The following is a 14624-nucleotide window of genomic DNA, read 5'->3' on the forward strand; positions in this document are numbered from 1 at the left end:
AAATTGTGGCAATCAAAATAGTCTTCATTCTAATGGGTCTACAGTAGTCAGAGACTCAAGTCCAGTGCACTTCACAATTTGGCACTAAAAGAAGAATAGAAATAGAATTTTATTTAAAAGCTACAGTGATGTTTTAAGACATATGTGACATAGACAATCAAAAATTGTCCATTGTTGGTGCTATGGTCAGCTCACCAGTGTATCTCTCCAACCAGTAGAGCAGCATTGTAAGAAAATATAGACGAGGAAATAGAAGTTGCGATTAAAGGAGAAAGGAAGGAACCAAATCTCTATAATGTGCAGTTTTAGTTAGTTATAGTGATCATTAAAGGATGGCCTGTATAAGGTACTCCTCTGAAGATTATATGGCAGACTAATGTCAAACTCATACACACACACTGTACAATACTAGAGGAAGTAAGTGAGGTTGGACAAAGAATTTTATATGGAGAGATATTTATAACTTGAGTTGCTACCAAAGGAAAGACAATGTTTTGGAAAGCCAGAAAATTCTAGCTGCAACAGAGGATAGAATTCAGAAGACCTGAACTCCAAACTTCTGGTGTTGCTTGATACGTTATTCAGCCTGTATGGGATCTGTGGAGGCCACATAGAACACTTCCAACCTCACAAGGTTCTGGATTCATCTATCATCTTTCTCCTGGCTGTCAAACCACCAAGTATTGACAAAGAAGATAATGAGAGAAATTGAGAGAAAAGAAAGAAAATTCTGTTGAAATTGCAAAAGATTTTACACAGTGAGAGACTGAATTTATAGTTTTCTCAGAACTTGCTGAGGATTGTTTTGTGTGCATAATTTATGACTGATAGATTCTGGAGTATGTGCCATGTTCTGATGGTATAATATATGTCCTACAACTATGGTATGAAATCTGTTATCAGCATTGGTTAGGTCAGTTGGGTTATGATAATAGTTTAATCCCATATTGCATTTGTTGACTTTCTTTGCTGATATGATGAATTCAATTTATTTCGATATTATTATTTACTTAGAAAGACATGTGCCATTTTAGTTTATTAAATGTTTGTTTTCATTTAGAACTATATATTGTCACAATGTTTCAGAAATTTTGTATCAGCATGCTGTGATTTGTTCACAGAGAATGTTAACTGTATTGATTTTATAAATAGGATAACATGATGGCTACTTTCCTTTATTAAGTTGACTTGTATAAGAAAAGAAATATAATATAATCCTTGGGGTATATGTGCAAATTGGTCCTACTGACTGCAAGATGTAGACTTTCAGCTACTTCTCAGCATGTCTGCCTGCTTGCCACCATGTCCCACCATGATGATGATGGACTGAACCACTGAATAATAAATGAATATTTTTCTTTTTAAGAGTTGTCATGGCCATGGTGTCTCTTCACAACAATAGAAATTGCAACAGGAAAAGACTGGTTCTATACCCATTTTTAGAAATCATCAGGTTATCACATTGAAGATTTGCCTTGGAAAATGCACTGAGCAGTGTATTCCCACTTGGTTCCTGTTCTATATTACCATCTTGGAACTCTGCCTTGGAGAGTTCCTGTGAAGTAGTTGGATAACTGCATTTGTAACTTTGTTTATTCAGTCTTACTACAAGCCAATGGGATCTGCCACCTCCAGATTGCCATAGTAACTCTTTGTATCCCAATTAACTGTAGAGAGCCTTCAGGAAAAAAAAAAAACAGTATGCATTTTCATCCCGCTGATACCCAGGTATCAGTTTTAAGTTTCTACATACTTATCTGATAACTGATGAAGAAATATTATAGCACCAACCACAAGAAAACTGTCAGGAAATCTGGAGTGAGAATTTGCCCAGAGAGGTCTTAAAAAGCAGAAAAGTAATCCCATCCACCCATTGCTTATTTTAGGTAGCTGTCACAACTGCTAGCCTGTTTTATTTGGCCTCTGTTGAAACTCTTACACTCTTATGAAGCACTAACGTAGCCTTACTCATTTGGACCCAAAAAGAGGTTTGTTGTAGGAGGCTGCTTGTTTGTTTCACAACCGGCCACCCAGAGTCCCAAAATAATCACCCAGAAACTATATTATTTAAATCACTGCTTGGCCAAAAACTTAAGCGTATTGCGACCTAGCTCTTATATCTTTGGCTAACACAATTCTATTAATCTGTGTATTGCCATGTGGCTGTGGCTTACTGGCAAGGTCCTGATGGATCTGTCCCCAGGAGAAGTTACATAGCTTCTCTCTGTCTCTGCCTTTTTCCTCTATATATCTCTTCAAGCCCTGCTATATGTTGTTAAGCCATTGTCCGAAAGCAACGTCATTATTCATTAACCAATAAAAAGCAACACATATACAGAAAGACCACTTCCCCTTTTCTGTTTAAATAAAAAGGAAGGCTTTAACTTTAACATAGTAAAATTATATATAACAGGTATCAAGCAAGAATTACAGTTTCAATATTTATATCTACTTTATCTTTTATCATAACTAAGGAAAACTAAAATGATAACTATGTATTTTCCAACACTATCAAACACTTCAGAAGGATATCATATTACCTAAGTTAACAGGAAGTACATTGTAAGCAACTTATAAAACTCTAGAATTGACAGAGACATCTCGCTGCCTGATAGTCACCAAGAGTTCTTCTGTATCATTGGAACATCCATCTTCAGTTTATAGGCCCATAGTATCCAGCAGACTTTTCTACAATGCAGGAAATTTCAAAGACAGTTCCACCTATATTGGGAGCTTGTTAGTCACTTTCTTCCATTTCCTGCAGAATGTCTGGCAGACTCTTTCATGAAGCAGGAACCAGGAAGGACTGTCTTACCTTATTTAGGCAAATTCAGCAGTCATTTCTCTGTGGGTCCTGTGTGTTCAGCATAATATCCAGCAGTCCAGGCAAGAGCACTTTCTTACTCAAATGGCAAGGCCAACTCCATAAGGAGCATCTTCAATACCCATCTTTCTCTTTGAAGTAGATTGTTGTTGCCAAAAGCAGATGAGTCTCACTGTCATGAAAATACCTCAGGTTGAACAGTTCATTCACAGAAACACTCCCTAATAACACGAGAAACAAAATGTTTGTACTTTCATGAATTCATATCCCCCAGAGAACAGTTGGACTATTCATTGATAAGAATGTATACACCTTCAAATAAATGTTACAGACCTTGGATTCTGACCAGAAGCACTCTGGGCCCAAAGGTGTGACTTCACTCCTGTGCAATAAACCATCATCCTATCTTGCTAGCTGACAGTTTACAAGAAGCAGCAAATTTTTTCAGTACAAAGCTCCAAACAACAGTTATGCAGACAGATAATGAATGTTTACAAACCAAGATATCAGAGTACAATTTGCATTAGAATGCTCATTTACTTTCAAGCCACAAATTATATTTGTGAAATTTGTGAGAGGAAATGCTATAAATTTTTTGCTTTGGCAAGTCTGTTTTTGACACACTGCTCCCTGCTTTAGGTTATGCAAACTTATGAAAGCTCTTTCAGAATAAAATGAATTTATGAAAATAGACATGTGTTATTTATCAGAAGAAAACAGATATCCAGGTATGGGCCTCTGTCAGGCTAATCTTCCTGCTTTTTCTTCCTGATCTTTTTGCCGTCTTTCACTTGCCATCCTGTTTAAATGAGGGATAATTGTGATGCTTTCGTGTGGCATTTTTTTTCTGAGATAAAATATTTCATCTTTTAGGGAAGTTCCTTGAGATCCAAAATGTCTTAAGAGAGGAAAACTGCTCTGAGTGATACTGAAACAACCTATACTGTAATACAGCTTATAGAAAGTAAACAACTCAAAAAATTTGAGGAGTACCCTGAGACCAACTAGTTTCACTTGACCCTCTATGATGTATATAAGCAGTAAGAACTACTACGATATGCTCTCTTACAAGATGAATAATCTGGAAGTGGAAGAGGCGATCCAAGCTGTCGGGAAGTGTTTTAGGACAACTGAGCTGCTTTGTAGAGACATTTTTCAACCTGTCAAGCTGCCTTCAAGTTGGGCAGTGAGCTCTAGTTTTCAAGATTCCATAAGCCTGATAATATGGACTCTAACTTTTAATTGAAACAGAACAACCACAGACTTGTTTTAGTACAGTAAATTTTGTTGACCACAGCATTAAAGTACCTACATAAAGATACATATTAATGTATGGATATACTAACATACCTAATATTCGCCTATAGAAACAGCCACAAAGGATCTACTGTTTAAAGGATCATATCTGATATCAGTCTTGTGATAATAAAGAGTTATAGGATGAGAACAGAATACATAAAAGATATAAAAATATTAGAAGGTACCTCTCATTTAAGAGTGGTAAATAAACTACACAAATATTTAAAACAAAGAATTATTTTAAATTTTATTAGTATTCAGAGACATGTTCTTAAGTTTATCAGAGACTGTAGGGAACTACAGTAACTACAGTAACTGAGAAAGTAAGATATTTAAACTAAACTGTCCCTCAAGCAAATTTTTCTCACGTTTGGACTAGCAAACGCTATTCAAACTTATAATGGGCCTCCTCTTACTCTGCTTCCTTCTTCTCCTTTCCTCCACCTCTTTCTTCTTTTGAGACAATGTCCCATGTAAGTCATCCAAGATAACCTCATAACCCTTGTAGACTTTTAGGGGAAGATATCTCTGTTCACTTAATGAAACCGAACCATCTTACTTAAGACCCTACTGTACTCTGACATCTGTCAACCAGTGTTAATAAAGTTTTTTTTTTTTTGCCTGAAGGATGATAAAATGTTGAACCTTATCTTGAACCCATCTTCTCCAGTTCCTCTAGCTGTGTAGGCATCCCAACTTTAAAATTCTGATCTTCCTGCTTATACCAAGAATGTGATAGGCTAATTTGAATAGGAAATTATTTTCAGCTTCATCTTTGGCTTTTAAAGTTACAAAATGGTGAAGGCAACGTTGCAAATAACTTGGAATATGCATGTGTATTAGAATCCATACCTGATACAAAAAGTGAAAAGGGCAACTATGTCTTAAAAAGGAATTTTTGTTCTGTTTTGTTTTTGAGACACTGTTTCTGTTTATCTTTGGAGCCTGGCCTGGAACTCATTCTCTAGAATGAGGCTGGAATTGAATGCACAGAGATTAACATACCTCTACCTCTGGGTGCTGGAATTAAAGGCGTGTACCACCACAGTTCTGCACTGTAAAGGAATTTTTAATATTGTTGAGAGGCGTAGTTACAGTCAGATAAAGTTTACATTTTTCTTTATTCTGAATTAGAGTGTCATCCTTAAATGGACATTCCAAGAGTACATAGGCGCTTCAAGACCTAAACCAAGAAGACTCGAAATTTGTCAGCAATCCCACTGTTCTCCTCATTGCTCATATCCAAAGAGAACCTGTATTTCAGATTAAAATAAAATAGTCAAATCTATTGGCTGAAGGAGTTCCCACACAAGCCTGATTATATTTATGCCTTACAGGGCACACTATAACCATTCCCAATGCCCTACCCAAAGACCAAGCCATGTCCCGTAGCATATGTTAAGTGTGCTTTCTCCTCTGTCTATTCCATACTGCACAGGTCACATATTAACAAGTGTGTAGAGACTCCTTCTCATAAGCATTGAAGAGTAGATACAGCCTTGTGCCTGAGGGGACTAAATCATCTCACTGAAGAGACCCAACTGTTTTCTGATACTCATCTGTCTGCCAGTTTTAAAGCTCTTGCTGAAGGATTATTCAACTTCAGACCTTCTCTTGAACCCATGTTTTTCTATCCCTCCCTAATAATCTTCAATACATGTTTTGAGTCCTCTTAAAATTATGTATAAGAGAACCTATTTAGCCTGTGTGGCAGCTTGTATCAATCCTTTAAATCAGAAAATGAAGCTAGGATTAATTAGTCCATACAGAAATTGAGTCAGATAATAAGCAGTTGACATTAGTATTATTTTTTGGTGTGTATATATAAAATATATACCCTAATTTCTTGTAGCATACAAGGTGCTATAATTCCCCCAAAGCTTGATAAAAAGCTTGTTGAAAAGTACTAGTGTACATATGATGTACTTCCTATCATTCACATATTGCTGATACTCGTAGGCAATTTAGAGGGGTATTTATATATTGGGTGAAGGTATACTGCTATGATTTATTTAATAAAGTGCTAGATGGCCAATATCTAGGCAGGAGGTATAGGTGGTACTTCCAGGTAGAGAAAGGAAGTAGGAGGAGATAAATAAGGTGCTGGGGAGACATCAGGAGAGATAGAGAGAAAAAAAAGGTCCAACTTGAAAGAGAGGTAACACCATGTGGCAGAACATAGATTAATATAAAAGGATTAATTTAAGTTAGGAGCTAGTTGAGACAAGCCTAAGCTAAAGTCCAAGCTTTCATAATTAATAAGACTTCTCTCTGTCATTATTTGAGGCTAGCAGCCTCCAAAAACCTTACCACAAATGAATGAAACCCAAATTTTTAACTTAGCATATATCATGATTCAAAGAAAATAAACATATATACCCTTCTTTATACTCTGCTCATTATAGCAAACAATGACTGCTTACTGCCCTCAATATATGAGAAAATGTTACTCTCTCATCCTTAATCAGAGAAGCTCCTATTTACAATGAACAACTATAAATGAAGCATGTCTACTCAATATGCTGAGAATGATTGGCAGTTGAATGGTCATCACAAGTCGGGGGATTTATATAACCATATCTGTGTCTGAAGTATCATTATAGAAGAGGAAATTCAATTGTAACCCTATACATAAGAAGGAAAGCTATAAATTGCGTCTGGCCTTAACTCAACCTGTTTAGTCATTACCTCCCAGCAGCTACAACTGCCTGCTATAGTCCTGTGCAAGATTTATCCTGTGTACACCAAAATAAACAAACAAATAAATAATCTTTTAATAAACAACAAAGCCAAAGCAACAGTTTTCCTACCTCAATTATCTTCTTAATCCACAAAGTGGTTGAAAGCTTGACTACTAAGGTGTCTTAGATTCTGTCAAATAAACAGTCATTTTTTTCTATTGTATGTTAATCTTTTTCCCAGTAACTCAGAACTCTACCAAGTTATTGCCTAGAAAATAGTTTACTCTTTGATGCCATAGTGTCTGAAGTGCATTCATTGAGACTTTGTAAATCTGCCACAGTTAACCGTCCCAGCAATGTTTAAAAGACCAAAGTCTAAAACATCTTCTGATACTCCAAGTGAATATTTTACCGTAAGCTTGTATAAAATCAAAGCCAGGTTACAAAGTCCCTCCAAACAATGCCACATGATAAACACTTCCAATTCAAAGGATACAGCATGGAATGATCTGTCCCAAGCAAAGTTTTCTCTTAGCAAGGAAAACTTCTATAGTACAACTTCTATAGTACCGTGTCTTGCAATTTGGCTTGTGATGTAGTCATATTGGCTTCAAAGAGATTGGGTAATCTCTGTCCTCCTATTTGGCCATCTGCGACATATAAATGTACTGCAATAGCACTGCTACATTCTTATTTTAACTTTTAAATTAAAATGTCTTTCCCTCTTTTCTTTCCTTCAACTTCTTCTCTGTACCCTTGCCTTGGCCTCTCTCTGTCTCTGTCTCTGTCTCTCTTTCTCTCTCTCTCTCTCTCTCTCTCTCTCTCTCTCACACACACACACACACACACACACACAAGCACATGCATGTACACACAACACCATACACACAAAGAAAAAGAGAGATTTTATATATTTACCTAAATATATAAATACAACCTGCTAATTCCATATAATGTTACTTTATGTAGATTGTTTCAGGCCACACTACTTGGGATTTGATAACCAAAATGGGAACTGTTCCTTAGGGAAGACTATTCCTCCTACTCTTAGTTTTCTCCAGTTCTTTGTCTAGGGTTGGGGCCATATGCAATTTATCCCTTTAGTGTTATATATATAGTGTCCTACCTGTTGTTCAGATCATGTTTAGGCAGCCATGTTGATGAGACTTAATGCATTTAGCTTCCTTGACATCTGGGAGAGTGAATCTCACAGAGAACTTCCTGTTTCTCTAACTCATACAATTTTTTCTACAATTTTTCCACGATGTTCCCTGAGCCTTAAGAGTGGGTGCTGTATTGTATTGTAGATATGTTGGTTAGAGCTGGGCACCAAACAATCATGTGTGCTCTGTATTTTGATTGGTTATATTTTTCTGTATGGTCTCCATTTGTTCCATTTGTTGCAAATAGTGATTTAGCTTTTTGTTTTTTATGATGGATGAACATTGCTCTCATCTGTGTTTGCTGGTTTAGTAAAGTTCATTGTAAGTTTTCCTCAGATATCTATGATGTCATCAGCCCCAGTTAGCTAGATTTCCAGTATCTGGCATAATTTCTCTCTCATTAAGTGGCTCTTAAATTCAATTAGCAAGTTTTTCGTAACCATCAGTATAGGGGTCGACTATTGTACTCATAATTCAAATTTCAAGTAATGAGAATATGACCATCCGATATTGAAGGCTCTGAGAAGTCCTACATTTTAGACATTTTCTTTATTTTAGAGTCACTTCTAATCTATTGAACTCCTGTGAACATTCCTCAAATTTTGGTGAACTGATTTTGTAAGTAAATTGCATAAAATAAATCATATCCCAATGTCTATGATTTTTATGGTACACCTGTCAAAATGGATCAAATGCTAGACTCAAAAGATGCCCCAATAGAAGTAAAGGGCTAGAATGGAAATTTTAGTTTCAATTTTATTTGTTGTAAATAATGAAAGATATATAGCAAGACATATAAAGAGGACATTATATATACTCAAGAAAAAAGAGGAACTCTTAAAATAAAATTTCTTATTTTGATAATGAAAAAATGGAAGCTGATATGTATATGATTGACTCTGAATTCAAATGTGGAAAGCACCCTTGACCATTTGTTTAGAGTAGTCATAGAAATGACACAATAAAAACTCACAGAATCCACAAAACTACATGTACATAATCTTACATTAATAAAAAGAATCCAGTTCTTGGTGTGGGAAGTCATTTCTTATATGTGTTGCTTTTAATGATTAATGAATAAAGAAGCTTCTTGGGCCTATGATAGGGCAGAATAGAGCAAGGCACAAATTCCAAGCAGACATAGAAGAGAAAATAAGGAAGAGTCAGGGAGATACCATGAAGACATCAAAAGAAGACAGACACCTGAACCTTAATCGTAAACCATGAGCATCATTTGGGATATAAAATAATAGAAATGGGTTAATTTAATATGTAAATACATTTAAGCTATTGGTCTCAGTATTGCAATTAATATAGTTTCTGTGTGATTATTTCAGATATGCATGGCCAGGAAAAGAATGAGCAGTGTACATCTACAAGTTCTGGCATAGATCAGGAAGTTGGAAACTAAATCCTAAAACATCAGACAAGTAAGCAGGTGGGTACATCTAATAATACCAGAACAAGACCACAATCAGCCCTTGGCATGCAGTTAGTTTAAACCTAAACTTTTGGATGACACAGACTGTCAAGATCTTGTTGGAAGTCACTAACTGGACAGAGGGTCTGTCTTCATCAATATTGATTAGTCAGTGCTGAACATTGAACATAATACTGAACATAATAGAAAGGAAGCCACTGAAACACTGATGTTCTAGTCTGTGATTTGCGAATGTTGGCCGAGAGAGAGAGAGAGAGAGAGAGAGAGAGAGAGAGAGAGAGAGAGAGAGAGAGAGAGAAGGAGAGAGAGAAGGAGAGAGAGAGAGAAAGAGAGAGAGAGAATGAGAAAGAATCAGAGAGAGAAATAAAGAGAAAGATAGAGAGAAGAGGAAGGGACAAAGAAGAATAAATGTCTGAAAATAATCCTAACTATGTTAAATTTTCAGCCCAGGTGAGTGAATTACCAGAGAGGGAATCTGTATATACATAAGAACATAAAATAGAAGCAATGGATTTAAAATATCCTCAGGTCAACTTCTCATACTCCTATAGTAATACATGAGTTCCACTTGACTTCTCAGAACTGTGAGCTCTAATCAGAAACATAAAGCAATAAATGTGGAGTTGTGATGCAGGTATTAAATCTTAGGTATTACATCACTAGGGTAGTAATCTAAAGGTTAGTATCTGTTAACATGACTCAACAAAATTTTTTCAGTCAACTCTAGACACACTATCTCAAAACATGTTTACTTTCCAAATCTGCTAACATGCAATGCCCAATATTGAGTCAAAACACTTTTTATCATTTATAATATACAAACTTCATTATAACTGTCAGAGTTTGAGATTTTGTGATACACATTATTATATTTTTCCAAAGTACTGTCTGTACTTTGCTACTGTAATAGGCTTTATGACTTGCTTTGATTTTACTTTTTGCTTTTACTCTTTCTCTTACATCTTCCAACTTCAGACAAAGATACAGGTATCCTTTCCTATGCAGCTGATTTTTGGCGCTTTAAAGACACTTGGCTGAAAACAAACAAACAAACACACACTTGGCTGTATAGCAACCTGGGCTCAGAGTATGTTCTGTCCACATTTCTCTCTGTATAATTCTTTAAGAAGTGTATGGACCTGACTGTTTTAATATGCAAGCATTACAAATATGATCAGATTGTAGATCACATGACGTGATCCTCCTAAGAAGTAGCTCCTCTATCCTTTATGTTGAAGACTTTGAAACTAGATTCTGTGTGACCCCAGCTTTAGTCACCATCGAACTTCCAGCACTGTTGCTAAGCTCACACGTTCCCCTTGTGCTCTCAGGGACTTTCAGGAACCCCTGCTGTGCTGGCCTGACACAGCTGCAGGACTTCACCATGGCATGGGTCCAGCCCATAGATAGTTTTCTAAACATCCTCATGGGAGGAGATTCCCAAATGGAACCCTGAAGCAGCATTTTCTGAGTGGCAACTCTTCCCTGCTTGGTGAGATATCTGTTAAACTCTTATTAACATGAAATTACAAGAAATGTTTGTTGTGGATAAACCGAACATATTCAAAAAACAAATCTCGTGTGGACATCCTAATTGCCGAATTCCTGGCAGCCCACTGGCCATTCTCTCTACATCCTCACTCTTGTTTGCCTAAATCAAAATGGTACAGCTGAATAGCAAAGTGCAATTTTGAGAGCAACATACAACCTTAACCGTAAACTTTGATCTTTGGAAAAAAATGCTAACTGGGGAAGGATTATTGCCAGATAGTATATTTCTGAATTAATAAAACATAGAACTTTCTTTGTCTCATTTATCATTTTCATAGAGACATGGGGATCATAATCGTGGCAGGGGAACCCACAGAGACAGCAGACCTGAGCTAGTGGCAGCTAATGACTCTATACCAACAGCTAGGAAGCCTGTATTGGACCAATATGGGTCCTCTGCATGTGGGTGTAGCTTGGTCTGTGTGTGGGGTCCCTAGTAGTGAGACAAGGACCTGGCTCCTTGGATCCTATTCCATATTTTGGGATGCCTTGTCCTGTTTAGATGGAGGGGGAGGATCTTGGTCCTCTCTCAATTTGATAGGCCATGCTATGCTGACTCCCATGGGGGACCTGCCCCTTTTAATGGAGGAGGCACAGATGTGGGGTAGTCGGGAGGTGAATGTAGGGTATGGGAGAACAGGACGGAGTAGAAACTGGTTTTTGGTATGGAAAATAAATGAAAAACTTAATAAAAACAAATTAAAAATTAAAGTAAAATTAAAAACTAAAACAAAACAAAAACAAAAGACTGCATTTACAACTTTTACCATCATTTACAACACAATCTCATTCTTTTCTTAAACTTCTCTTACATTTTCTGTCTTTCTTGCTCTGAGGCAATGATGAGTAGCATATTATGATAAGATGTATGAATATTTTTCGGTTATTGTTTTTCATTAATTATTGAACTAACTAATACACATGTAATTACACAACACCAAGCTGCAAACACAACTTGTGTGAATATAAGGAGGGATATCAGGATGATATCATTACTTGTGTAAAATATTTTCACACTAATATTTTAAAAAGAATAAGGGTATTCCTTGTTTGAATTTTTTCCACATTTTTAATTAATTGTTTGTAAATTTCACATTATACACCCCAATCCCAATTATTTTCCAATTCTTCCATATCTGCCTTCCAAGCTTGTAACTTCCCTCCCCAAAAGACAATAGAAAATAAAAATTATAAAAATGTCTCATGGTAGAAGCTGCAGTGTCTCATGGGTGTCACATGCTGTACTCTTTAAACAAACAGCTTTACTTGAATGTTCACTGCAATGAGTCACTGGACTGGTTCAAGGCCTCTGGATTCTGCTACACTATTTAGGCTGGATCCTCTCTGAGACTCCTCTGGGCGATCCTGTTGTTGCCATGTTTCATGGTGATCCTGCAACTTTGGTTCTGCAGGACCTGACCCTCCTTTGACTCCAGCAGCAGGTGGGGTAGATGTTGGATGGGTCAGATCAAAACCTTGAATCTGGGCCTGATTGTTACCTGCACTTGTATCGCTACTTGTGCTGCTACTGTGCGGTGGCTGGTGAGGGGCTGGAGAAGCTCAGCACCACACTCAGACAACATCATGGCCTCTAATGGGAGCCCAGATCAAGGAGGTCCACATTGCATGGACATTGACACAGACCCCTGCTACAGAAGGGCCATGAACTCAGCCATGGTCCTCTGCAGCAGCACAGGTCCAGATAACACCATGGCCTCTGATGGCAGTTCAGGTCTCTCACATAAGGCCGTTCCTTGCTGGCTTCACAGAGAACAAACTGCTCGGACTTCCCTTTCTGTCTCATCTCAACACCACATATTTGCTCATCATAATGGTGTCTGACCCGTCACTGTCTCAGGCCTCTCCTTTGTTTGAATGTTTAAATTTTTCATCTCTATTTCTTGAAAAGAGGGTTGTTTTATCTCATAGTTCCCTGTCCATTGCTGAGGAAAGGTAGACCAGGGGTTCGAGGCAGGACTCAGGAGGCAGAATTGAAGAAGAAACCACAGAGGAAATCTGCTTACTAGGTTGTTCCTTATAGTTTTCTCAGCTTTTTTTCTTCTCATCATGTGTTTTATTTTGCGAGATTATAATATAATTGCATTATTTCTTCCTTCCTCTCTAATGAAGATATGCCTTGATAGAGTAATCAGTGAATGTTCAGAAGGCCATTCATTAACTAGAACGATGCTGAAATGTAGTTCATGTGCCTTCTCAATGAGCTCTATTGACTCTGGTTTTTTTTCCCATCTTTATAAACTTTTGATAAATGAATAAGAAGGATTTTATGGAAAGAAAAGCCATGACTGCCACACATGCCAGTAGGAATCTAATCACGTCCAGAGAGTGGTACTGGTTCCAGGTGAGGTTGTGAGCAAGTGGTCTCAGGTGCTTGGCCCCTTTGTGGCGCATGACAAACTCAATCCAGAAGATGACTCTGTCCAGGGGTTTCAAGGGCTGTTCATGGTGAATGGTTGACAACCACATAGCATTCTCTTTATAGCTGAAAGTAGGTAAATGGGCATCAACTTACATAAAATATGAAAAAATGCACTTGTGTATTTTTTGTGTATGCTTTATGTACATGACTAGGAAGATCTTCAAAGGCAAGACTGAGCTCCTTGTGCATGCAAGATTAAGCATGTAAAAAGAAAATAAAAAATCAAATATTCCTAAAATAGAGTTTGGAGATAGCTAAGTCTTAAATCAAAACAAATAAAAATAAGATATTATTGAGTATACAAAGCTTCAGTATATAAAGCATATATATATATATATATATATATATATATATGCAATTATTAGTAAATTTTGTGTGCAAGTTGCATAGTAGTGTCAGGATATATAAATTAGAAAGCAAATCACTCTTAAGTGTCCAAGGTGGGGCATATCTGTGTAAATTTGACAAAGACTGAAATGAGATTTTTATGGTACATCTATAAATGATTAGTGGTTTAATTGTAAATGTTTCCTGGTTCCAATAATAGATTCTAATTGCTACTTATCACTGCTTTTATTTATTTCTCATAAAGGTTACCAAATATTTGAAAAAATTAATAGGATGAATAATTTTCTTCTCTGTTACTGTACTGGAATTTCTTATTACTTTTATTATTCTTATTATAAAGTATAATCACAGTAAAATATTGCTATCATTTTTAAATGTGTGTGTGTGTGTGTGTGTGTGTGTGTGCGTGCGTGCATGTGTGGGGGGTTTTATATGATCTGTTGAGGTTAGAGTTACAGATTTTTGTAACCATCTGAGGTGAGTATTGGAAACAGAACTCTGGTCCTCTGTTAGGTTAGACCTTCCCTTATCCACAGAACCATCTTTCAAACCTCGTTTTCGCAATTATTGTTGATACTCATTTTTTTGTTATCACTGTACTTTTAGAAATAAAAATCTCACCCTGAAGTATTGTGGCTGCATTTGATTCTATATGCTGAGATAATTATTGATGAACATATTAACGCAAAGGGTAATATAGAGACATGAGTCATCAACTCTAATGTCAGTTTTATGTAGCAAAAAATAATTGTAATAATAATAACTTACTGTCCTTTTATTTGAAAAGCAAAATGAGATAACTGTGTATCTATTCTCATTAAATAATCATTATTTCTTATTATGCATGTTATATTTATTTAAAATTTAGATTGTAACT

The sequence above is a fragment of the Myodes glareolus genome, chromosome 8 (genome assembly GCF_982192425.1).
Source record: "Myodes glareolus chromosome 8, mMyoGla1.1, whole genome shotgun sequence".
Taxonomy (NCBI): Eukaryota; Metazoa; Chordata; class Mammalia; order Rodentia; family Cricetidae; genus Myodes; species Myodes glareolus.